The 27,118-nt window shown below is 37.9% G+C and overlaps 1 pseudogene; it reads left to right on the top strand.

Moving 5' to 3' along the window:
* Positions 1-340: 340 nt before the first annotated feature.
* On the top strand, positions 341-21,774 carry LOC460532 (vitamin K-dependent protein S-like; annotated as a pseudogene).
* Positions 21,775-27,118: the final 5,344 nt, after the last annotated feature.

Raw genomic sequence — 27,118 nt, 5'->3', positions numbered from 1 at the left:
ACCATGTGAACAGCAAGTACAGAATTTCTTGGAATAGGATGTGTTTGGTATTTGAGGAATAATACAAAGAGTAATGTAGCAGCAGGGGAGAGTAGTTAGTTAGAAAATGAGATTAGAAACATGGTCTAGAATAAGATCATCTAGGGCCTTGGGGGCCATGATGAGGATGTGGATTTTATGCTAAATGGACAAGCCCTGGATGGTTTTGAGAAGGGACATGATCTAGTTTGCATCTTAAAAGATAATCCCGATCAGAAGCTGATGGCTTTGTGGAAACCAGAATGAGAGTAGAACAGGATATGGAGTTAGGAGACTGTTGGAATAACCCCACGGAGAGAAGATGACAGCTTTGACTGGTGTGCTGATGGTAAGAGTGGTAAGAAGTGGTCAGATTCTGGATATATTTTTAAAGTTAAGCGTTCAATTCAAATTTTTGAATACTCAGCATAAAGAGGGGTTTTAAGGCCATGAAACTGTTTGTGTTGACCAGTGGTTCCAAACACTATCTCATCCAATGTCTGAAAATATATAATGCTCCTTTACTATTCTATAATGAAATGCATCAATAATGTAAACTACCTTCACATATACCCAATCAAAACCAATCTAATGCTCTCATTATTATATTAATATGGATAAATAAAAGGACGGTAATTTAGAAGAAAATAATATGTATTTCAATATGTACATAGTCAACTATAATGACAACACTAGTCAAAGCTTGCTTCTATGCATAAAGTAAAAGCTACAAATGAAGACTAATGCTGGGGAGTTATAATAGCAACTCAAATACCTTTAAGTGCATACATGGTGTTGCCATTGGTAATATTAACTTCCCAAAGTGGTGAGAAGTTCCTGGTAAAGATATTAACAAAACAAATATCAATCTATTCTTAGTTTTCAAGATTATTACATTCTTGAAAAATGTAATGAATGCTAAAATAGTGCAGCAAATATTTTGTGTCTATGTATGTACAAACTCAGATGATTGTAAGCATGAATATTACCTACATGAATACCTAGCAGGGGTGTTCAAAAGATTTTAAGAATACTTGATATTTTATTTTTAGTTCTGCATTACTTATTATTATTAATTCTGCATGACTAGCCTATGTACATAATGCAGATTGTCTATCATCTTGCAATGCCAGCATGGCCCCTACTCATTGTGACAAATAAAAGTGTTCCTCACCTCCAAATTTTCCAAATGCCCTGGAGTGGAATCATGGTGTCTCACTTAAAATACTTGAATGGCTACAGGAAAAAGATCTGGGGCCTGAGCTGTGGGAAGGGGAAGATACAGCAAAGGAGACTGAGAAGTAGTGGTTAGAGTGTAGAAAGAGAAGCAAGCAGGGTCAGGTGTTGTAGGCTAAGTTAAGAAAGTCTGTAAAGGAGAGAATAGTTGTTCACATGCTGCTAATTGGCTATATTAAAGAAGGAGTGTTGACCAACTTTAAATTTGTGTTTCTAAATTTATTTTATGTTGGAGGATAGTTTTTCCTTTCCTATCATGGTGTTTTAATATGCTTATTGTTTGGCTTATATTATTGGTTAGTGAGTGAAGAGTTTGCTCTTTGAGTGCTATAGTTTTACTTGAAGCAATTGCAGCAGTGGTTCTTCAACTTGTCTTTGTGGAAGGAATTTTTATTGTTGTTTATCCTTACTTGAAACCTTTTTTAAAAACCCAAACAACTCTCAAAATTGGGAAACTCCAATTTATGTATTTTTTTCTTATTGCCTCAATCATTTTTGAATTTTAAAGAAAGAATAATTTGGGAGGAGCCAAGATGGCCGAATAGGAAGAGCTCCGGTCTACAGCTCCCAGCGTGACCCACGCAGAAGATGGGTGATTTCTGCATTTCCATCTGAGGTACCGGGTTCATCTCACTAGGGAGTGCCAGACAGTGGGCGCAGGCCAGTGGGTGCGTGCATGGTGCACCAGCCGAAGCAGGGTGAGGCATTGCCTCACCTGGGAAGCGCAAGGGGTCAGGGAGTTCCCTTTCTGAGTCAAAGAAAGGGGTGACGGATGCACCTGGAAAATCGGGTCACCCCCACCCGAATATTGCGCTTTTCAGACCGGCTTAAAAAACGGCGCACCACGAGACTATATCCCACACCTGGCTCAGAGGGTCCTACGCCCACGGAATCTCACTGATTGCTAGCACAGCAGTCTGAGATCAAACTGCAAGGCATCAGTGAGGCTGGGGGAGGGGCACCCACCATTGCCCAGGCTTGCTTAGGTAAACAAAGCAGCCAGGAAGCTCGAACTGGGTGGAGCCCACCACAGCTCAAGGAGGCCTGCCTGCCTCTGTAGGCTCCACATCTGGGGGCAGGGCACAGACAAACAAAAAGACAGCAGTAACCTCTGCAGACTTAAATGTCCCTGTCTGACAGCTTTGAAGGGAGCAGTGGTTCTCCCAGCACGCAGCTGGAGATCTGAGAACCGGCAGACTGCCTCTTCAACTGGGTCCCTGACCCCTGATCCCCAAGCAGCCTAACTGGGAGGCACCCCCCAGCAGGGGCAAACTGACACCTCACACGGCAGGGTATTCCAACAGACCTGCAGCTGAGGGTCCTGTCTGTTAGAAGGAAAACTAACAAACAGAAAGGACATCCACACCAAAAACCCATCTGTACATCACCATCATCAAAGACCAAAAGTAGATAAAACCAAAAAGATGGGGAAAAAACAGAACAGAAAAACTGGAAGCTCTAAAAATCAGAGCGCCTCTCCTCCTCCAAAGGAACGCAGCTGCTCACCAGCAACAGAACAAAGCTGGATGGAGAATGACTTTGACGAGCTGAGAGAAGAAGGCTTCAGATGATCAAATTACTCTGAGCTACGGGAGGACATTCAAACCAAAGGCAAAGAAGTTGAAAACTTTGAAAAAAATTTAGAAGAATGTATAACTAGAGTAACCAATACAGAGAAGTGCTTAAAGGATCTGATGGAGCTGAAAACCAAGGCTCGAGAACTACGTGAAGAATGCAGAAGCCACAGGAGCCGATGCGATCAACTGGAAGAAAGGGTATCAGCAATGGAAGATGAAATGAATGAAATGAAGCAAGAAGGGAAGTTTAGAGAAAAAAGAATTAAAAGAAAGGAGCAAAGCCTCCAAGAAATATGGGACTATGTGAAAAGACCAAATCTACGTCTGATTGGTGTACCTGAAAGTGATGGGGAGAATGGAACCAAGTTGGAAAACACTCTGCAGGATATTATCCAGGAGAACTTCCCCAATCTAGCAAGGCAGGCCAATGTTCAGATTCAGGAAATACAAAGAATGCCACAAAGATACTCCTCGAGAAGAGCAACTCCAAGACACATAATTGTCAGATTCACCAAAGTTGAAATGAAGGAAAAAATGTTAAGGGGAGCCAGAGAGAAAGGTCGGGTTACCCTCAAAGGGAAGCCCATCAGACTAACAGCGGATCTCTCGGCAGAAACCCTACAAGCCAGAAGAGAGTGGGGGCCAATATTCAACATTCTTAAAGAAAAGAATTTTCAACCCAGAATTTCATATCCAGCCAAGCTAAGCTTCATAAGTGAAGGAGAAATAAAATACTTTACAGACAAGCAAATGCTGAGAGATTTTGTCACCACCAGACCTCCCCTAAAAGAGCTCCTGAAGGAAGCGCTAAACATGGAAAGGAACAACCAGTACCAGCCACTGCAAAATCATGCCAAAATGTAAAGACCATCGAGACTAGGAAGAAACTGCATCAACTAACGAGCAAAATCACCAGCTAACATCATAATGACAGGATCAAATTCACACATAACAATATTAACTTTAAATGTAAATGGACTAAATTCTCCAATTAAAGACACAGACTGGCAAACTGGATAAAGAGTCAAGACCCATCAGTGTGCTGTATTCAGGAAACCCATCTCACCTGCAGAGACACACATAGGCTCAAAATAAAAGGATGGAGGAAGATCTACCAAGCAAATGGAAAACAAAAAAAGGCAAGGGTTGCAATCCTAGTCTCTGATAAAACAGACTTTAAACCAACAAAGATCAAAAGAGACAAAGAAGGCCATTACATAATGGTAAAGGGATCAATTCAACAAGAAGAGCTAACTATCCTAAATATATATGCACCCAATACAGGAGCACCCAGATTCATAAAGCAAGTCCTGAGTGACCTACAAAGAGACTTAGACTCCCACACAATAATAACGGGAGACTTTAACACCCCACTGTCAACATTAGACAGATCAACGAGACAGAAAGTCAACAAGGATACCCAGGAATTGAACTCAGCTCTGCACCAAGTGGACCTAATAGACATCTACAGAACTCTCCACCCCAAATCAACAGAATATACATTTTTTTCAGCACCACACCACACCTATTCCAAAATTGACCACATACTTGGAAGTAAAGCTCTGCTCAGCAAATGTAAAAGAACAGAAGTTATAACAAACTATCTCTCAGACCACAGTGCAATCAAACTAGAACTCAGAATTAAGAATCTCACTCAAAGCCGCTCAACTACATGGAAGCTGAACAACCTGCTCCTGAATGACTACTGGGTACATAACGAAATGAAGGCAGAAATAAAGATGTTCTTTGAAACCAACGAGAACAAAGATACAACATACCAGAATCTCTGGGACACATTCAAAGCAGTGTGTAGAGGGAAATTTATAGCACTAAATGCCCACAAGAGAAAGCAGGAAAGATCCAAAACTGACACCCTAACATCACAATTAAAAGAACTAGAAAAGCCAGAGCAAACACATTCAAAAGCTAGCAGAAGGCAAGAAATAACTAAAATCAGAGCAGAACTCAAGGAAATAGAGACACAAAAAATCCTTCAAAAAATCAATGAATCCAGGAGCTGGTTTTTTGAAAGGATCAACAAAATAGATAGACCGCTAGCAAGACTAATAAAGAAAAAAAAAGAGAAGAATCAAATAGACACAATAAAAAATGATAAAGGGGATATCACCACCGATCCCACAGAAATACAAACTACCATCAGAGAATACTACAAACACCTCTATGCAAATAAATTAGAAAATCTAGAAGAAATGGATAAATTCCTCGACACATACACTCTCCCAAGACTAAACCAGGAAGAAGTTGAATCTCTTAATAGACCAATAACAGAAGCTGAAATTGTGGCAATAATCAATAGCTTACCAACCAAAAAGAGTCCAGGACCAGATGGATTCACAGCTGAATTCTACCAGAGGTACAAGGAGGAAATGGTACCATTCCTTCTGAAACTATTCCAATCAATAGAAAAAGAGGGCATCCTCCCTAACTCATTTTATGAGGCCAGCATCATTCTGATACCAAAGCTGGGCAGAGACACAACAAAAAAAGAGAATTTTAGATCAATATGCTTGATGAACATTGATGCAAAAATCCTCAATAAAATACTGGCAAACCGAATCCAGCAGCACATCAAAAAGCTTATCCACCATGATCAAGTGGGCTTCATCCCTGGGATGCAAGGCTGGTTCAATATATGCAAATCAATAAATGTAATCCAGCATATAAACAGAGCCAAAGACAAAAACCACATGATTATCTCAATAGATGCAGAAAAAGCCTTTGACAAAATTCAACAACCCTTCATGCTAAAAACTCTCAATAAATTAGGCATTGATGGGACGTATTTCAAAATAGTAAGAGCTATCTATGACAAACCCACAGCCAATATCATACTGAATGGGCAAAAACTGGAAGCATTCCCTTTGAAAACTGGCACAAGACAGGGATGCCCTGTCTCACCACTCCTATTCAACATAGTGTTGGAAGTTCTGGCCAGGGCAATTAGGCAGGAGAAGGAAATAAAGGGTATTCAGTTAGGAAAACAGGAAGTCAAATTGTCCCTGTTTGCAGACGACATGATTGTATATCTAGAAAACCCCACTGTCTCAGCCCAAAATCTCCTTAAGCTGATAAGCAACTTCAGCAAAGTCTCAGGATACAAAATCAATGTACAAAAATCACAAGCATTCTTATACACCAACAACAGACAGAGAGCCAAATCATGAGTGAACTCCCATTCACAATTGCTTCAAAGAGATTAAAATACCTAGGAATCCAACTTACAAGGGATGTGAAAGACCTCTTCAAGGAGAACTACAAACCACTGCTCAAGGAAATAAAAGAGGATACAAACAAATGGAAGAACATTCCATGCTCAGGGGTAGGAAGAATCAATATCGTGAAAATGGCCATAATGCCAAAGGTAATTTACAGATTCAATGCCATCCCCATCAAGCTACCAATGACTTTCTTCACAGAATTGGAAAACACTACTTTAAAGTTCACATGGAACCAAAAAAGAGCCCGCATCGCCAAGTCAATCCTAAGCCAAAAGAACCAAGTTGGAGGCATCACACTACCTGACTTCAAACTATACTACAAGGCTACAGTAACCAAAACAGCATGGTACTGGTACCAAAGCAGAGATATAGATCAATGGAACAGAACAGAGCCCTCAGAAATAATGCCGCATACCTACAACTGTCTGATCTTTGACAAACCTGAGAAAAACAAGCAATGGGGAAAGGATTCCCTATTTAATAAATGGTGCTGGGAAAACTGGCTAGCCATATGTAGAATGCTGAAACTGGAGCCCTTCCTTACACCTTATACAAAAATCAATTCAAGATGGATTAAAGATTTAAACGTTAGACCTAAAACCATAAAAACCCTAGAATAAAACCTAGGCATTACCATTCAGGACATAGGCATGGGCAAGGACTTCATGTCCAAAACACCAAAAGCAATGGCAACAAAAGACAAAATTGACAAATGGGATCTAATTAAACTAAAGAGCTTCTGCACAGCAAAAGAAACTACCATCAGAGTGAACAGGCAACCTACAAAATGGGAGAAAATTTTCTCAACCTACTCATCTGACAAAGGGCTAATATCCAGAATCTACAATGAACTCAAACAAATTTACAAGAAAAAAAACAACCCCATCAAAAAGTGGGAGAAGGACATGAACAGACACTTCTCAAAAGAAGACATTTATGCAGCCAAAAAACACATCAAAAAATGCTCATCATCACTGGCCATCAGAGAAATGCAAATCAAAACCACTATGAGATACCATCTCACACCACTTAGAATGGCAATCATTAAAAAGTCAGGAAACAACAGGTGCTGGAGAGGATGTGGAGAAATAGGAACACTTTTACACTGTTGGTGGGACTGTAAACTAGTTCAACCATTGTGGAAGTCAGTGTGGCGATTCCTCAGGGATCTAGAACTAGAAATACCATTTGACCCAGCCATCCCATTACTGGGTATATACCCAAAGGACTATAAATCATGCTGCTATAAGACACATGCACATGTATGTTTATTGTGGCATTATTCACAATAGCAAATACTTGGAACCAACCCAAATGTCCAACAATGATAGACTGGATTAAGAAAATGTGGCACATATACACCATGGAATACTATGCAGCCATAAAAAATGATGAGTTCATGTCCTTTGTAGGGACATGGATGAAATTGGAAATCATCATTCTCAGTAAACTATCGCAAGAACAAAAAACCAAACACCGCATATTCTCACTCATAGGTGGGAATTGAACAATGAGATCACATGGACACAGGAAGGGGAATATCACACTCTGGGGACTGTGGTGGGGTGGGGGAGGGGGGAGGGATAGCATTGGGAGATATACCTAATGCTCGATGACGAGTTAGTGGGTGCAGCGCACCAGCATGGCACATGTATACATATGTAAAACCTGCACAATGTGCACATGTACCCTAAAACTTAAAGTATAATTAAAAAAAAGGAAAAAAAAAAGAAAGAATAATTTGTGTGCAATTAACAGAATACTGAACATATTGATTTTTCTTACTTTATATTAAGAACTGATTTACACTGTTGATTCCATATGTGTATTATCAGACAATTGCAAAATAAGACCACTTAAATTTTTCCTAAGATAGAATGGCTCACTTAGTTTTCTAGCAGCCGGGAATTGAAAGATGTATAACGGGATGTTTAAGCTTAACAGAATAGTACTTTTTTTAACTTTAAAATATGGTACACTTTTAAATTTTGATCAAGTACTGCCAATATAGGGTGCTGCCACCCTAAATGCCTTTTTATCACATTTATCATAATTTGACATTCCAAATGAGTTGTAGCAAATTAATAATTACATTAAAATGATTACAGAAGTATTTTATTGGAATAATAACATAATTTTTAGATCCCAGTATTTCAAATGACACGTAGTAATGCTTGGTTATTTGGTAAGTTTTCTTTTTAATTGTAGGTGTCTGTGGAAGAATTAGAACATAGTATTAGCATTAAAATAGCTAAAGAAGCTGTAATGGATATAGATAAACCTGGACCCCTTTTTAAGCCTGAAAATGGATTGCTGGAAACCAAAGTATACTTTGCAGGATACCCTCAGAAAGTGGAAAGTGAACTCATTAAACCGGTAATGATCCAAGCTTGTATCATTCATCATGGATGAATTCCTTTTGTCTATAATAGATTTGAATATGTGTTTTTCTGTGAGTCAATAGAAGTTGTTTTGTTAAGCATACTAAATGTGACGACTTGAAATGATCATGGAAGAATAACATTAGTAACCCTTGAAATTATATTAATGAAATAAAAAAATGATGTAGTGGTTTTGTGCCCATTTAAATCCCCAGCATAAATCAAGAAGTGGATTTCTAAAATTCTCAAATTAACACTTGAGAATGTTAATACTACAGTTCGGTGTTAACATCATGATAATCCATACTCAGTCATTAAACATATAAATTCATATATTTAAGTCCAAAATTATGCTATTTTGTAAAAGCCAGTCAGAGGACTTTCTCAAGTCTATTTTTAGGACTTAAATGCAAGAGCTAAAGAATAGCACATAAGGTGAAATTTATTGTTAAAAAAATACCTCTTTACTGAGGGTACAACTATAGCCTGTCACAAATTGAAATTAGATATAATACATGTTTTTCTAAATATAATATTTAATAGCTATAGAATAGGTTTCATGAAAGAGACTAACCACTAACTCTTCAAAGAATTTTAAAAATTTCATTTGAAGTCACAGCCCTGCCAGATACACTTGTCGATTAACTTAAATATTTACTATCTTATATCCGTCTTTCATTCCTGGCAATTCGTAGTTACTTTAACTTTTAAAAGATTTCTATTATATGATATTAAGCTTGAATTAATTAACCCATGTTGACATGAGTATACCTGTTGTTTGAAACTGAGAAAGTAATACACTTTAAAAGTAAAATAAATTATTCAAAAAGTATCAATCATTTATGAAATGGCTTTTACATGTCTTGAGCCTGGCAGGATGCTTGATGGAGGCTAAAGAATGCAAACAGTTTTGTGTCTGAAGAGACTTAGAGTCTGATTGGCAAGACAAACCCATATTATAAATGCCACTAAAGAAAAACAAGACCAGGCACGGTGGCTCACACCTGTAATCCCAGCACTTTGGGAGGCCGAGGCGGGTGGATCACCTGAGGTCAGGAGTTCAAGACCAGCCTGGCCAATGTAGCAAAACCCCGTCTCTACTAAAAGTACAAAAATTAGCCAGGCGTGGTGGTGGGCACCTGTAATCCCAGCTACTCAGGAGGCTGAGGCAGGAGAATCGCTTGAACCAGGGAGGCAGAGGTTGCAGTGAGCCAAGATCCTGCCACTGCACTCCAGCAAGACTCCGTCTCAATCAAACAAACAAAGAAGATAAACAAGACATCTTAGAGCCCAGGGCCACAGCTAGAAGCAAATATAGATCTTGAAAGCAGAAAAGGTACCACTGGATGATGTAGGAGAGGCAGGTGGGGCTTGAAGTGTTAAAAATCATTAAGATCCGCTGAGGGCTTGTGATAGATAAGCTCGCTTGTACTGAAAAAGACTGTCCATCTGAAGAATACATTGAAAAGGAAAACTTAAATAAAATTCAAAATATTTTCAACTATTATCAAAGAAAGGATTTTTTTCTCTTAATGAAAACCTATACTCAAAATCAAGCCACTGTTTAAGTTTAAAATGCACTCCTTGACTTATATTTTAATTTGTTAGATTAACCCTTGTCTAGATGGATGTATACGAGGCTGGAATTTGATGAAGCAAGGAGCTTCTGGAATAAAGGAAATTATTCAAGAAAAACAAAATAAGCACTGCCTGGTTACTGTGGAGAAGGGCTCCTACTATCCTGGTTTTGGTATTGCTCAATTTCACGTAGATTATAGTAAGTGATTTTCCATTTATCTCTATTTTCTCATTAATGAGTAAATTTATTCATCAACAAACAGTAATAATTTGTGAAACATTACTGAGTATCTACTGTGTGCCCACTCTAGTCTTATGCTTATTCATACTATTATATAACTTCTACAAAAATTTTTCAGTGTATTGGGAAAAATATAAAGGCATTTGAATGTGCTCGTGTTGTTATTTCAGGTTTATCGGTAGGTAGCCTGATTCCTTTTGGGTAAATTCAATTGACTTATTTTAAAGTTCACTGATTTCTCACTTGTATAGAGTCTACCAATGAATGCATCAGAAAGATTCATCTTAATTTCTAGCATTTCTATTTGATGCTTCCTTAAAATTTCTACCTCCCTGTTGAAATTCCCTATCTGCTCACACTTGTCCAGTATGGGTACTGAGCTTTCAATGTATTCATCATAATTATTTTAAATTCCCTGTCTCATAGTTCCAGCTGTGTCATATCTCGGTCTGGTCATTTTGTCTGCTTTGTCCCTTGACCAAGTGTTGTTTTTCTTGCATCTTTGTGTATCATGTAATTTTTGGTTTAGATTTGGGCATCTTACATATAACAGTAGAGACTGAGATGAAGAATATTTGTGTCTGGAAATGAGCACACTTCTTTTGCTAGGCTGTTAGTAACAGGATTGAATCAATCTAGTGAAAAGCTGAGCTTCTTAAGTTTTGTTGGTGCCAGGATTACCCTTAACGCACCACACGTTTCAGATCTTTCATTTTGTTTTGTTTTGTTTATGAGATGGAGTCTCACTCTGTCACCCAGGCTGGAGTGCAGTGGCACGATCTTGGCTCACAGCAGCCTCTGCCTCCTGAATTCAAGTGATTCTTCTGCCTCAGCCTCCTGAGTAGCTGGGACTACAGGCAACCACCACCACGCCTGGCTAATTTTTGTATTTTTGGCCAGGCTGGTTTCGAACTCCTGATCTCATGATCCACCTGCTTTGGCCTCCCAAAGTGCTGGGATTACAGATGTGAGCCATTGCACCAAGCCTCAGATTTTTTAAATACAACCTTCTGCTTAAAATAAGGGAATGGTTTGCTAGCAAGTTTTTCTTTTTCTTTTCTTTTTCTTTCTTTTTTTTTTTTTTTTTTTTTTTGAGACCGAGTCACACTCTGTCGCCCAGGCTGCAGTGCAGTGCCACAATCTAGGCTCACTGCAACCTCCACCTCACAGGTTCAAGTGATTCTCATGCCTCAGCCTCCTGAGTAACTGGAATTATAAGGGTGCACCACCATGCCCTGCTAATTTTTGTATTTTTGACGGGGTTTTGCCATGTTGGCCAGGCTGGTTTCAAACTCCCGACCTCAGGAGATCTGCCTGCCTCAGCCTCTCCAAGTGCTGATATTACAGGCTTGAGCCACCGTGACTGGCCTAGAGAGTTTTTCATCATAGCAGCTCAGTTTTATGTATTCCCTCCATAATATGCCTCAAGAAAATGTCTTTCCCACTTGTGTCTCTCAAGTGTCTTGCCCACCCCCAGCAGAGTGCTCTTGTTACTTGACTTTTGCTAACATGGCAGAAGAGATGCAGAGGTTGGGGAAGCATTCTATGTTGTTCTCATACAAATTCAGTCTTAGGCAGGTGTTGTATCCCTGGGTCTCAGAAGTGTGGAATTTTCACTGTTCCTCTTCCCTGACTCTCATCAGTAGGGGAGATGTCTAATGATCAGGACTCCAGATGGTTTCTTGCTCCTTCTCCATGATAGATAGCTTTGTTTATTCTTCCTAATCTGTAGTTGCAATGAGTCTTCATATGTGTCCTAATGACAAAGTTTGCTGCCTTTCTCCTGGGTTCAAAACTTGTGTTGTGTAGAGGAGACTGAGAAGGATCTAGGTGGGGCTCTGTGGATTCCCTGTAGCAGGTGCTGCTTTCAGGACCATATTAAGAGAGAGACTTTTTCAGGTCTCCTTCCCTGCACTCTGTTTTCTCTTGAGTGCACAGTAATCTGTGGAGAAGAGCCTGTGAATGAGCATGAATTGTCTTTGTGTCTGTAGTTTCTAGGGCTTCTAAACTCTTACATCAGCCCCCACATGGAGTTCACCAATTTGCTTAAATCTTTACCTAAATTATTTTTACCAAATTGCATGGCATCTCCTGTCTGCCCTGGGTTAGAAAGTGTTCTCATTCTGGTTGTCCTTGGAAACACCTGTCTTTCTTTAGGTTTCTGGTTAGTTTGTTGCTCTGTGACCTCAGCTCTTTGATAGTTCCAAGAAAAGTCGTGATTATGCAAATAATTTGGCTTTTGTTGTTGTAAGGGTGGGAGTGGTGCTCTTTCCAATTTTCTACAGCCTAAGTGGAGCAGGGAGTCTTGCCACACTGACCCTACGGTTTTAACCTTATAAATAATACTTCCGTGAACATCCTAAAACATACATGCTTCTACCTTTATGTGATTAATTCTATGGAAGTAAATTTTAGAATTAGGTTATTTCTATCAAAGGTTATGCAAATATATAATTATTAGAGGTTCAATTACATTCTTTTCCAAAAATCTTTTATCAATTAATATTTCTACCAACAGAATGAGAAAGTGTATGCTTTAGCTTTTTTCCAATCTGATAGTTCAAAAATCAAATTTTGTAGGTTTGAATATTAATATTATTTCCCTAATTTCTACTGAACTTGAATATCCTCCCATATGTTTATTAGCTATTTATATATTCTAATTATTTTATTGAATTATTTGTCTTTTTCTTTTTTAGTAGTTCATTATTTGAGCTACTAACACTTTGCATTATAAATAGCATTAATGTGATATCTCTGCTTTAAGAAAAAAATTACACTTTAATTGTGTTTATTTGTAACTTAAAAAGGGCAAGGTAAGGTGGCTCACACCTATAATCCCAGCACTTTAGGAAGCTGAGATAGGCAGATCCCACAGAGCTAGAGCCCAAGAGTTCAAGACCAGCCTTGGCAACATGGTGAAACCCTATCTTCACAAAAAATGCAAAAATTAGCCAAGCCTGATGGCATGTTCCTGTAGTCCCAGCTACTCAGGAGGCTGAGGTGTGAGGATGGCTTGAGCCCAATAGGTCGATGCAGCAGAGAGCCAGGATCTTATCACTGCACTCCAGCCTGGATGACAGAGTGAGAGCATGTCTCACAAAAAAAAAAAAAAGAAGTGTTTACTACATTAAAACAAATTTTTATGTAATTAGGAGGTACAAGTGCGGATTTCTTACATGCATTGTGATATATTGTGTAGTGGTGAAATCTGGGCTTTCAGTGTACACATCACCCAAATAGTGAACATGATACCCAATTGGTAATTTTTCAACCCCTACCCTCCTCCCACCCTCCCATCTTTCGTAGTCTGTATTTACTACATTTGTTTGTTTGTTTATTTGTTTTTGAGATAGGGTCTCTCTCTGTCATCCAGGCTGGAGTGCAGTGGTGCAATCATGGCTCACTGTAACCTAGACCTTCTGGGCTCAAGCAATCTTCCCGCTTCAGTCTCCCAAGTAGCTAAGACTACAGCCACATGCCACCATGCCTTGCTAATTTTTATGTTTTGCAGAGACAGGGTCTTCCTATGTTGCCCAGGTCAGTTTTCAAACTCCTTAACTGAAGTGATCTTCCTGCCTCAGCCTCCCAGTTCTGGTATTACAGGCATGAGCCACTGTGCCCAGCCTTTTTTACTAAATTTTTAAGGACAAATTTTACAAAAATGATTTCCCTTTTTCTAACATGAATTAATACAATGCCTAGTTCTGTTCTGCCTATGAAGGATTGTTTTAAAGTTATAAATGGGGTGAGGATTAAATTAGAATAAAACTAAATCCATGATGATTTGGCCAAAGGAAAAAAATCCTGAAAAGGTAATGAAAATAAGAGTTACATTGTATCTAAAAAAATTACTTTAATAAGTAATCAATCATTTCATGGATAATTTGTAAGTGATCTTTGTAATTAATATTTAATGTTACATTTTAACTTCTATGCATTTACGTGTTCATTTTAGTTTGAATTGAATATTCTGTATTAAATTTACTTATTTCAAGATAAATGTTTAGGTGATAGAAATTCCAGTTACCCTGATTTGAACATTACACATTGTATGCATTTATCAAATGACATATCTACCCCAAAATATGTACAATTATGACATATCAATTAAAAATTACTTATTTCACAATGATTACATATAAACATTCTTTTTTTTTTGGAGACAGAGTCTCACTCTTTTTCCCAGGCTGGAGTGCAGTGGTATGATCTCAGCTCACTGCAACCTCTGCCTCCTGAGTTCAAGCGATTCTCCTGAATCAAGCCTCCCGAGTTGTAGCTGGGACTACAGGTATACACCACCATGCTCAGCTAATTTTTTGTACATTTTTTTCAGTAGAGATGTTTCACCACGTTGCGCTGGTCTCGAACTCCTGAGCTCAGGTAATTCCAAAGTGCTAGGATTACAGGCATGTGCCACTGCACCCGGTCCATATATTTTTTTCTTCTGGATGGGAGTTACAGGATTATAATGAAAAACTTAGTGACATTATATGTGGCTAACTGGAAGAACATCTTGTCAAAGGAAAATTATTTTCCTTATTCACATTTACCCTTTCAAGGGCTCTGTATGGTATTTGGGCTTTGCTATACATTACATCATATTAAATGAGGAAGACTTCATTCAGATTATGAACTATTATTTTTAGTAATCCAACTACTCTGGAAACATATTAATTCAACAAATATCTATTGAGCGACTGCTGGGAAAAACAAAGCAATGATGGAGACATATACCTCCTAGAGCTTGCACGTTATTGGGATAGACAATTAACCTAGTAATTAAGAAGGAGAATGTGAAGGATTATGACAAGAGATTCACAAAACAAGGGTTCCCATTCTGATTTCAAAACTAACTGCTGATGTCAGTGTATTGCTCTAGTATCGAACTATCCAACTCTCCTGTGTATATAAATCATACATAAATCATCCTTTGGAGTGATGATGGCAACTGTACCCAGATTTTCCCTAAATTATTACAGTAAATTTGTTGAACTTTCAAACATGTACTTGGAAATATGACCACTTTGAGATTTGAGCATTGGCGAACATGCAAGGGAGAAGGAAGCACTGTTAAAGAACAAACCAGGAAAATCCATGATAATCCTTAACACCACAATCCAGAATTCTCTTCTAGGAAGAACGGGAAGATGGTACTCCATTTGCATGTTTCTTGCCTGCATTAAAAAAAAGTTTGTTTTGTTTTGCCTAGGTTATATAGATCATTGAGAAAGGGAAAAAAATAGTATTACACAAGATAGTTTTGAATATTACCTGGACTGTATTAATAATAATTCCTTCTGGTGCACTTTAGGAGTGCATTGATCATGCTTCTGTTTCATTATTTTAAATAGATAATGTATCCAGTGCTGAGGGTTGGCATATAAATGTGACCTTGAATATTCATCCATCCATGGGCACTGGTGTTATGCTTGCCTTGGTTTCTGGTAACAACACAGTGCCCTTTGCTGTGTCCTTGGTGGACTCCACCTCTGAAAAATCGCAGGTAACTTAACTCTAAACCTAGATGAGCCTTGTTTTTCTTTTCTTTTTTAAAATAGATACATAGCAGTATTTACCTCAAAGGACGATTTTGAAGATTAAATAAAGTAACTTATGTAAAGTATTTGGCACAATCTCCAGCACATCATTAAAGACTCAAAAAATGTCTACTATTGTTACTTTTTTTCTGGCTTGTTTCCAAGGTCTGAATGAAGAAGTAAGGGGAGGGAGGAATGAAAAACCTACTGCATCTATACCTAAGATTAGGCAGACTCTCACACAGGCTGCTTGGAGCCACCCGAATAAATAGAGATCCACCCTTATTAAGAATCCTTTAAGCATCGTGGGAATTAGTCTGTGCTGTCAACATAGAAGTGAATCTAATTACAGTGCACTCTCAGATATTCAGTGCTTAATTATAATGTTTTGTTCTTTCTTACACTCTTAATCTTTTCTCCCAAGAGTAAGTTAGGAAAAAAGAGAGAAAGTTAAAACTGGTCCACTTGGTTTCTTATTGGCAACTCTTATTTGAAATTAGGAGGAAGAACATGAAAAAGCCTTAGATGAAAGGAAATATGAGGGTTATCAGAAAATCTGTATTATTCAGACTTCAATTAGAGCATAGTCGTTCTGTCTATGCGTCATACACAGTGCATTCCAACAAGTTACTGCAAGAACCTGACGTTTATGCCAAGGCTGACTTGGATGCTTTCAGTAGATTTTAGAAAGAGACCTATGGTTGAATAATGTCTATTGTAGTAAAACAAGTTATGCTGTTTGCAACTTAAAGTATGATTCAGGGAGGAGGATGGGAAGTTTCTGGTGGTTAACCATAAGTAACTTAAAAATATCCTGATGAGTTTGTTTTTGTTTTTGTTTTTGTTTTAATCTCCTGTCTTTAAGGAGCTTTCTACATTTGGATTTCAAGGGTTTTTTTGTTTGCTAGTTTGTTTTTCTTTTTAAACAAAATGGAATTCCTATCTTCAACACTACATTCATGCAGTGGAGGATGTTAACGCATGCAATGTCTTTGATATTTATTTTATCCTTTGAGTGTTTGCCTCCATGGTTCTTTCTTTGCATGTCATATTTTCTTCTCAAGGTCTATGCAATATTTCATAACATTATTCCAGATACCATTGATCATTTTGGAGCATTTTCTTTATTGACAATCTCTTTTAATGAGTTTAAGGATACGGACATGTACAACACAATAACAAATTACCTCAGGTAACCTATATTTGCAAAGTTAGTCTTTTCGCTTAAAATAGGTATCTTGGATTCCTAAACAAACATTTCTGACTATGTTTTTATCACTTTCCTCTATGCCATATAAGCTATATGAAGAGATCATACTCAACACATCGAGTAATTTAGGCATAACAGCAGTTTGAAAGGTTCAGCAGAATGAACACATTTTCTTTCTGTAGAATCTTCTGGTAAATGTTCTATAACGTACTGGTGGCAATTCCTGGTTTTTCTTTCTCAGGGCCTCTTCACTTATTTTATCCCAAGTCTATAGGATTGCTTGTGTGGCACAAAGAAACCTGTTAGTCTTGCTGGCATATGCTTACTAAAGCATTTTAAATTTCCCAAGTCTTTTCTCAACAAAGAGTGATTCAACTCCTTCCCTTTTCATATGTAAACTTGGAAATTAGGAAGGCTCATAAACAGAAAGACATAAGACACTCCTATAGGTGCTGGTTGTTTTACTAAATTTTCAGAAACCAGTATACATTTATATTTTAGCTAAACTTTGAGTTTGTAAAACCAATGTGTATTTTAAATTTTAGTCATAATTATTATAAATTAGTCTTAACATACTTAGAAATTTTTCCCTTAAATTTAGAGGCGCTATCATACATTTTCTTTCCTTATTGAAATTTAGTTTTTGACTTTCAAAAACTCAAAAGTCACCCTTAAGCAGCATTACTCTTACTCCTTGCTTATATTGAATCTTTGCTCTACTCTTCAGGATATTCTGTTATCTGTTGAAAATACTGTAATATATCGGATATAGGCCCTAAGTCTATGTTCTGATCAACAATCTCATCTGGAATTTAGAGTCAACAGAAACAATCTGGAGTTGTTGATACCACTTAAAATAGAAACCATCTCCCATGAAGACCTTCAAAGACAACTTGCCATCTTGGACAAAGCAATGAAAGCAAAAGTGGCCACATACTTGGGTGGCCTTCCAGGTATCTGCTTACTTTTTCTTCAGCTTTAAAAAGTATATTTTAATCAAATTGATAATATTTTAAATATATAATTATAGTAAAAAAGCATCAGAAGGGAACATAAAATCCAGTATTCATTATTCTTTTTCTAGGGGCTAGTACCAACATTTTATTGGCATATTTTTGTTTTGTTTAGTTTAAAAATGTTGAACTAAGGCTGATCAAGTTTTGCTGCATTTGGCTATCCCAGCCAGAAAGGATATGTTATTTTATTTCGTCATCAGAATAGTCTTATAAGTTCAATATTTGTTCTTATTTACCCAATATTTATTCATCTATTACTCAGTTCATCTTATCATTTATCCAGCATTTTTTTTTTTTTTTTGAGAAGGAGTCTGCCTCTGTCACCCAGGCTGGAGGGCAGTGGCGCGATCTCGGCTCACTGCAAGCTCCACCTCTTGGGTTCATGCCATTCTCCTGCCTCAGCCTCCCGAGTAGCTGGACTACAGGTGCCTGCCACCACACCTGGCTAATTTTTTTTGTATATTTAGTAGAGATGGGGTTTCACTGTGTTAGCCAGGATGGTCTCAATCTCCTGACCTCGTGATCTGCCCGCCTCGGCCTCCCAAAGTGCTGGGATTATAGGCGTGAGCCACCGTGCCTGGCCCCATTTATCCAATTTTTATTGAGATCTTATGTCCAGGCTGGGCGCGGTGGCTCACGCCTGTAATCCCAACACTTTGGGAGGCCGAGGCGGGCGGATCACCAGGTCAGGAGATCGAGACCATCCTGGCTAACACGGTGAAACCCCCTCTCTACTAAAAATACAAAAAAATTAGCCGGGCGTGGTGGCAGGCGCCTGTAGTCCCAGCTACTCAGGAAGCTGAGGCAGGAGAATGGTATGAACCCGGGAGGCGGAGCTTGCAGTGAGCCGAGATCGCACCACTGCACTCCAGCCTGGGTGACAGAGGCAGACTCCTTCTCAAAAAAAAAAAAAAAAAAAAAAAGACCCTATGTCAGAGGTGCTCGCAACATAGTAATAAACAATCTAGTGGCAGAGGTAGACATTAAACAACTAATTAGGAAAATATCAAAATAATTAAAATTGTGATCACTTTTATGAGGGAAAAGTATGGGATGGGTTGCTTTTAGAACCTGAAAATATGACTTCTCGCCTGGTCATGGGGGCCAGAAACAACTGGTCTGAGTAATAGACTAAATTATAAATCTGATACTGAACAGGTTAAATAAATTTAACCAGGTGTGGGAATGGGGATTGGAGTTATTATGCAAGTAAAATGTTCCATGTGTGGGCAAAGTGGAAGGGGATGACACGTTGGAGGAATATGTAGGATATCAGTATGGTTAAAGCATAGTGAGCAAGGGAGATGGTAGTGTAGAGTGAGGTTGTGAACTGGGCGGTTGGATGGATTGTTTGTAGACCTAGTTCAGGATTGTAAGTCTTATAATGAGAGACATGAAACTATTAAAAGTTTTAGACAAGGAAGTAGTATAGCAATATTACAATTTTAAAAATTCACTCTGCATGCTGGATGGAGATGGATAGGTGGGAGACAAAAGTGGGTTTAATTGAGATGATCTGAGAGGCTATTCAGTAGTCCAGATGAAGAAGCAGTGACAATAGTTGTAGTATCTAAACCACCATCAACTGTTGCAAAACAAAGTCTGGCCACTGTTTGAAGTGCTTCAAATATATCCACTTGTTTAATTTTCAACATAGTCCAGTGAGGTAAGTGCTATTATTATCCCCATTTTACAGATGAGGAAACTGAGGAAGCTGCAGGACCAGGGTGATAACAATGAAGATGATGGACAGTGAATAGATCAGAGATACGTGTTAGAAACAAAATTAATAGGACTTAATGACTGAAAGACAAGTATAAGGATGATTTTTAGGTATCTGGCATAAGCAGTTGCGTGGATGGAGATTCCATTTACCAAGATGGGGAAAACTGGAGGAAAAGCAGATTCATCTTTAACTGAATATTGGAAAATATGAAATTGGCACCAATATTTCACTTTAAATGGAAAAAAAGAGGCAGAAAGTTATTTAGAAGCATTTTCAGATGACATTTGCAATTTATTCTCATGGGGAGAATTCTGAGTTTGATGTCTGGACCTCTGATAACCTTCAATATATTGCTTAAATTGCTCACGGTCTTGATTTCCCATATATGGAAATTGTATCTGGGGTTTTGGGAAATAGAAGTAAATAGGCTTTTAAAGCTATAGAAAGACAGATAGATAGATGATAGATGATAGATAGATAGATAGATAGATAGATAGATAGATAGATAGATAGATGATAGATAGAAAAATAGAGGTAAGCAGCGAGCATGCCTAATTATTAGGGAGTAAAATTATAGTTTAAATGAATAAATTCTATATTGAAATCTACCTACTACCTTATCCACAATTTAGTTGAATGCAATTTTAGGAAATCAAACCAACAAAGAGTTTAAAAGAAGTAGAAATATCAAAATTTCAGTGGTTTTGGGATTTTGGCAACAGCACTGAGGACTAACTTCAGGCAAAATGTCTTGAGAGAAAGAGTGGGGAAAATTTGAAAGGAGCTAAATATTGAGATATTAAGAGTATAAACTGTGGGATGGGTAAATTATTAATTGCATGCAAAGTAGGCATGTTAAATTTCATGTGAACTACTAAAACCCAAGAGAAATGGATGATTTTGAGTAATTTCTTTCCTCAGGAAACGAATGAATTTGAGTAATTTCTTTTCTCAAAAAAGGAAAAGTGGCATAATCTATGATGTTTAGCCCAGCTTGAAAGGGATTCTTAACAAATGCTATGAGCTCATAGTCATAGTAAAGTAGGAACTTTATTCACTGTGTTGGCAAGTTAGAAGTTGAAAATTTAAAGGTTTTTTTTTTTGGCATAAGGTACTGAAGATAAGGGCTAAAGGATATCCGTTGTGAGTTAAGATTAATGGAGAGGAGAGGCCAAAAAAGAGGAAGGAAAATTGTTATTTTTAGGAACTCTAAATAGTACGTGAAAGTGAATCCTGTATCATGAACTATTGTATGCTCAACAAAAAATTATTTCTTTGGAAAAATACAGAAATCTGCTTTTATTCCAACAATAATAAAAGCGATATATTGATCATGACATTTAAAAGAGATTTCCAAGTAGCTATAATTTGGAGTTAAGAAAATGATTTAACAATGCTTAAACTATTGCTTAAGTTTAAAGAGAAAATAGTATGTTATTTGTATAATAAAAATAGAATATCGCAAGAATATGCTTGTTTCTACTCTCCCTTAAATGTGTTTAAGTTTAAATGGAACTAATTGTGTTTATGAAATCCGAGGAACTCATGACATGCTGAATTCAATGAAGTACAATAACATGTATATCGGAGTCACTGAATGTATATTTATGGAATAGAATTTCATTATTAACTTTTCCTTTAGGATTAGAATTTGGTTGGAAATAGGAAGTCTGAATGACTTCTCTCACTGTAAACAAACAAGATGCTAAAAGTCTTGGACTAATATTCTAATATTTTACTTTTACAGATGTTCCATTCAGTGCCACACCAGTGAATGCCTTTTATAATGGCTGCATGGAAGTGAATATTAATGGTGTACAGTTGGATCTGGATGAAGCCATTTCTAAACATAATGATATTAGAGCTCACTCATGTCCATCATTTTGGAAAAAGACAAAGAATTCTTAAGGCATCTTTTCTCTGCTGATAATACCTTTTCCTTGTCTGTAATTATACTTATGTTTCAATAACAGCTGAAGGGTTTTATTTACAATGTGCAGTCTTTGATTATTTTGTGGGATTATTCCTGGGATTTTTAAAAGGTCCTTTGTCAAGGAAAAAATTCTGTTGTGATAGAAATCACAGTAAAGAAATTCTTCTCTTGCTATCTAAGAATGGTGAAAAATAACAATTTTAAATTTGAATTTTTTTCCTACAAAAGACAGTTTCAATTTTTGTTTGTAAAACTAAATTTTAATTTTATCATCATGAACTAGTGTCTAAATACCTATCTTTTCTTCAGAAAGCAAGGAAGTAAACTCAAACAAAAGTGCGTGTAATTAAATAATATTAATCATAGGCAGATACTATTTTGTTTGTTTTTGTTTTTGTTTTTTTTCCTGATGAAGGCAGAAGAGATGATGGTCTATTAAATATGAATTGAATGGAGGGTCCTAATGCCTTATTTCAAAACAATTCCTCAGGGGGACCAGCTTTGGTTTCATCTTTCTCTTGTGTGGCTTCACATTTAAACCAGTATCTTTACTGCATTAGAAAACAAGTGGGACAAATTGTCCTGAGAGCAGCACAGGAATCTTACTTCTTGGCAGCTGCAGTCTGTCAGGATGAGACATCAGATTAGGTTGGATAGGTATGGAAATCTGAAGTGGGTACATTACTTAAATTTGGCTGTGTGGGTCACACAGGTCTACATTACAAAAGACAGAATTCAGGGATGGAAAGGAGAATGAACAAATGTGGGAGCTCATAGTTTTCCTTGAATCCAACTTTTAATTACCAGAGTAAGTTGCCAAAATGTGATTGTTGAAGTACAAAAGGAACTATGAAAACCGGAACAAATTTTAACAAAAGGACAACCACAGAGGGATATAGTGAATATCGTATCATTGTAATAAAAGAAGAAAGGAGGTAAGATTGCCACGTGCCTGCTGGTACTGTGATGCATTTCAAGTGGCAGTTTTATCACGTTTGAATCTACCATTCATAGCCAGATGTGTATCAGATGTTTCATTGAGAGTTTGTAAAAGTAAATTCTTTTCACTGTATTTTATATCACTTATAATAAATTGATGTATAATTTTAAAATGCATGTGAATATCTTGATTATATGAACTGTTTGAATAAAACATAAAATTACATAATAGACATTTAACTCTTCATACAATGAAGTAGTTCTTCAGTTAAAAGACTGATAAAGCTCCAATATTTGAATAATATTTATGGTTGGGTGGTAGACTGGAGCTCAGAAGGTGAAGAGAAGCAAAAGTAACATGTATCTTTTGACACATCCCAGAAATTGTCTTGCTAAATATAAGTTTTTTCCCAATTGCCACCAGGTACTACGGGGGATGAATATCAGCAAGTGACTATTGATAATTACATTCATGTAAAAGAGCAAGGCAAAAGAAAAACTGAGAAAACATGAGAGAGGGAAAAAAAAGAGTGAAAGAAAGGGGAGGAGTTGCCTGCTTCTCGTTTGATTATGCCACATACAGGTCAGATATAGGGATCAATTCTACCTTTTACATCAGGAGCAGAAACCTTCCCACATGCAATGATACTCATAGAGGCTCCAGAGACGCATTTATAAATTTCATCTACCTTTGAGATGTGCTCATACATGGCTAGAGAGAGGGTCTAGACCTATGGCGAAGAATCTTTGATTGATGTTTAATTTTCAACTTTGCCAAGAAATATAGATTCCTACTTTTAAAGAGTTGGTAGAGAACAAGGCAAAGTGGATATTTGGTGCCATTTCAGCTTTGTGTATAAGTGAAAAAACTCCAAATAACAAGGCCATTACAGAATCCCTTAGAATTCACCTTTTGAAAAAGCTTTCTTTTTCCTTTTTACTTTTTGAACATGCTATGTGAGATGGTAATAGAACTTAACCATTTGCAGCAGTCAGTAATGGATCAGTGAAAGCACTGGTTAATCTGTAAGAACAGGACTATTCACCTCATTTCTCCTGTCTGAAAATATTATTCTAGTCTCAGTCCCTATCTGCCAGTACAATAAAGTATTTCCAATTTTCTTTTCATTTTAGAATTAAGGAACTTGTGGGATTACTGGAAAGAGGACTTTTTCATTTGAAAATTTATTTTTTCACAAAAGAATTGCCTATTTATTTTTGCATTCCCCTGGACCTTTAGTTGCTATCATTAGTGGGAACTGAAATAATAAAGAAGATGAATATCTGAAATAATTTTTAGATTTCATCATGTTGGTATTAATATTGATTTGGGAGATGACACGGTCACTAGAAACTCAAAGGACAAGTATGATCAATTTCTAATTCATTCATTCAGCAACAAATATTTATCAAGCACCTACTCTACTCTGTGCATGTGGAGTCAAAAGTAGTATGTCTGAGGGCTAAACTCAATGGAATAGGAAGTCACAATACTCAAGTTGGCCCTTGGTAGTCCTTAGGTTCCTGTTCCTTGGAGCTACAAAGCAGCTCTTTTCTGGTCATCCTAAGAAATTGAAGTGATAAAACTTTTGGTCGGCCGGGTGTGGTGGCTCACGCCTATAATCCCAGCACTTTGGGAGGCCCAGGCAGGCAGATCATCTGAGATCAGGAGTTCGAGACCAGCCTGGCCAACATGGTGAAACCCCGTCTTTACTAAAAATACAAAAATTAGCTGTGTGTGGTGGCAGGTGCCTGTAATTCCAGCTAGTCGGGAGGCTGAGGCAGGAGAATCGCTTGAACCCGGGAGGTGGAGGTTGCAGTGAGCCAAGATTACGCCATTGCACTCCAGCCTGGGCAACAGGGTGAGACTCTGTCTCAAAAAAACAAACAAACAACAAAAAAAACTTTTGGTCAGTAGTTTGCTCCTTATAAAGAAGATTGTTTTGATGGTGTTCTTGCACACAAGTTTCTTGCTATAGCAAGCTTTGAGCTTTCAGAGAACTTATATTTGAAAACTGGATCTTCTATGGCAGAGACATTGCTTAGGGGTTCATCTAGTGCTATACAAGATAACCTCTGGCTATCTTGTATTTGTGTTTCCAGAATGCGAAGGTGGAGGCAGTTACCTGGGTCAGCATACATGGGTTTTGGGTACGTATTATTAATAATATAAACAGTGCAAGGCCAGATTACGAGGTCAAACTGACAATGGAAAAAGATCTTAGCTTCAAGTTGTGAAGCTAAGAGTGTCAGAAATAGAGGGGAACTGAGGAAGGGGAGGTTTGGAACAAGCTGAAAACCAGTGAGGTTGGAGGGTATTTCCTGATCCGCAGTCCATTACTCTGTAGCGCTTTGGACTTGCCATGGTGTAGCAGTTGTCTTACCTGTGGATAAGAATAGCATTTGGTGAATTTACAGACTCATTTCTGCTAATCTACTTGCCATAACAAGCCCTCCTCCAAGAGAATCCTATTTTCATGGGAAAGAAATTGTAAAGTAATACCTGCAATTTGCTAGTGATTGATTCTCTTTCCTGCTAACACTTCCAACTGAGAAATCTGGAATCTCATTCTGTAATTAGGGTGTCCCCACTTGATACATCAAATCCTTCCTCAAGTTGATTTGAAGAGAAGGGAGAGCGGGCCAATATTTAACTGACATCGGAAGAATCTGGCATTATTATCTGGAGTTCCCAAAAAATAAACATAAAAAAATTAATTTAAAGCCAAATTGAACACTCAGGCTGACACTGGATCTTCTGAAGATGAGCATCTTCCTTAGCCAACTCAGCAAGTACAGATGGCCACAGGGGACTAACAACTGGTTGTTCTGAAAAATAGGCACAGTCTTAGTCTGCCTTGTACATGTAGCTAGCCAAGTTGCAAAGCTGGGATTGCAAGGCAAGTTGCAAAGAGCCAGGATGTCTGGGTCAAGAGGCCACAACCAAATTTGAAACTACACAGTTCCCATATTCTTACTAGTTATCTCACCACTTAGTCAATGGTACATGGTTGGAATGAACAATTCCAACAAATCTAACAATTGGTTGGATAGAACTAATTCTATCTGCAGTTCTACATATAACTGGTTGTGTCATTAAGTCTCAGTTGTTAATATTAATCATTTTAACATTTCAAAGATTAAGTATGATATTACTTAATTGAATGAAGCAAATGCTGACAATGACTCTGAACACTTAGATAATTAGAAGTGTGGGCTAGAAAGAATCCCAAGAAAACAATGGAGCAAATATCTTGGTACTGCCATCAATGTACTCAGTCCAGGGGAGAGCAGACACATGGACAAGTAATTAAAAAATGAGCCTGAGTTTGGTAAAGACTGAAATGCAGAAATAAATATTTGCAGGGGGTTCTGGGAAGGAGAAATGGATTCTAAACGAAAGCTCAGTGAGGTGCTATTTAATGAGGCCCAAAAAGACAGATATGAATCTCTGTTTGTTTCCCTGCATCCAAGTCCTGTCTTTGTGACCATCCCCTACAATGCTTTCAGATTCTGTCTCACACACAGATATCTTATTTCACTGAAGTCCTCAAAAATCTCCTTTCTTTTCCTATTGATTACTGCATGAGGTGAAAATAATTAATCTTGGCTTTCAAGGGGTTTCATCATTAAACCAGTAGATCTAAACCCAGGCTTATTAGATTCATTGACCCCTTTGCAAACAACTAAATCAGAAGATTCTCATGGGAAACCAGGGTTACAAACCACAGATTCAGTCTCTGTGGGTAGCTCTCTAACCTCATGCACTCCTCTACTTGCCTCTCCTGTCTTCTGTGCACATGTGAGGGTGTGCATACACGATGCACACACACACATACATAGACAAGAACAGACATAAAGCCAAAGAATGAATTAAAAAACAGGACAGGAGGCTGGGTGCTTTGGCTCACGCCTGTAATCCCAGCACTTTGGGAGGGCGAGGTGGGCAGATCACCAGGTCAGGAGACTGAGACCATCCTGGCAAACACGGTGAAACCCCATCTCTACTAAAAATACAAAAAAATTAGCTGGGCATGGTGGTGGGTGTCTGTAGTCCCAGCTACTCCGGAGGCTGAGGCAGGAGAATGGCGTGAACCCGAGAGGGGGAGCTTGCAGTGAGCCGATATCACACCACCGCACTCCAGCCTGGGCGACAGAGCGAGACTAAACTACTTTAAAGTTCATGTGTAACCAAAAAAGAGCCCGCATCACCAAGTCAATCCTAAGTCAAAAGAACAAAGCTGGAGGCATCACGCTACCTGACTTCAAACTACACTACAAGGCTACAGTAACCAAAACAGCATGGTACTGGTACCAAAACAGAGATATAGATCAATGGAACAGAACAGAGCCCTCAGATATAATGCTGCATATCTACAACTATCTGATCTTTGACAAACCTGAGAAAAATAAGCAAAGGGGAAAGTATTCCCTATTTAATAAATGGTGCTGGGAAAACTGGCTAGCCATATGTAGAAAGCTGA

The sequence above is a fragment of the Pan troglodytes genome, chromosome 2, assembly GCF_028858775.2.
Source record: "Pan troglodytes isolate AG18354 chromosome 2, NHGRI_mPanTro3-v2.0_pri, whole genome shotgun sequence".
NCBI lineage: Eukaryota > Metazoa > Chordata > Mammalia > Primates > Hominidae > Pan > Pan troglodytes.
The sequence above is the reverse complement of the archived record's forward strand: the minus strand, read 5'-3'. Positions and strand labels throughout refer to the sequence as shown.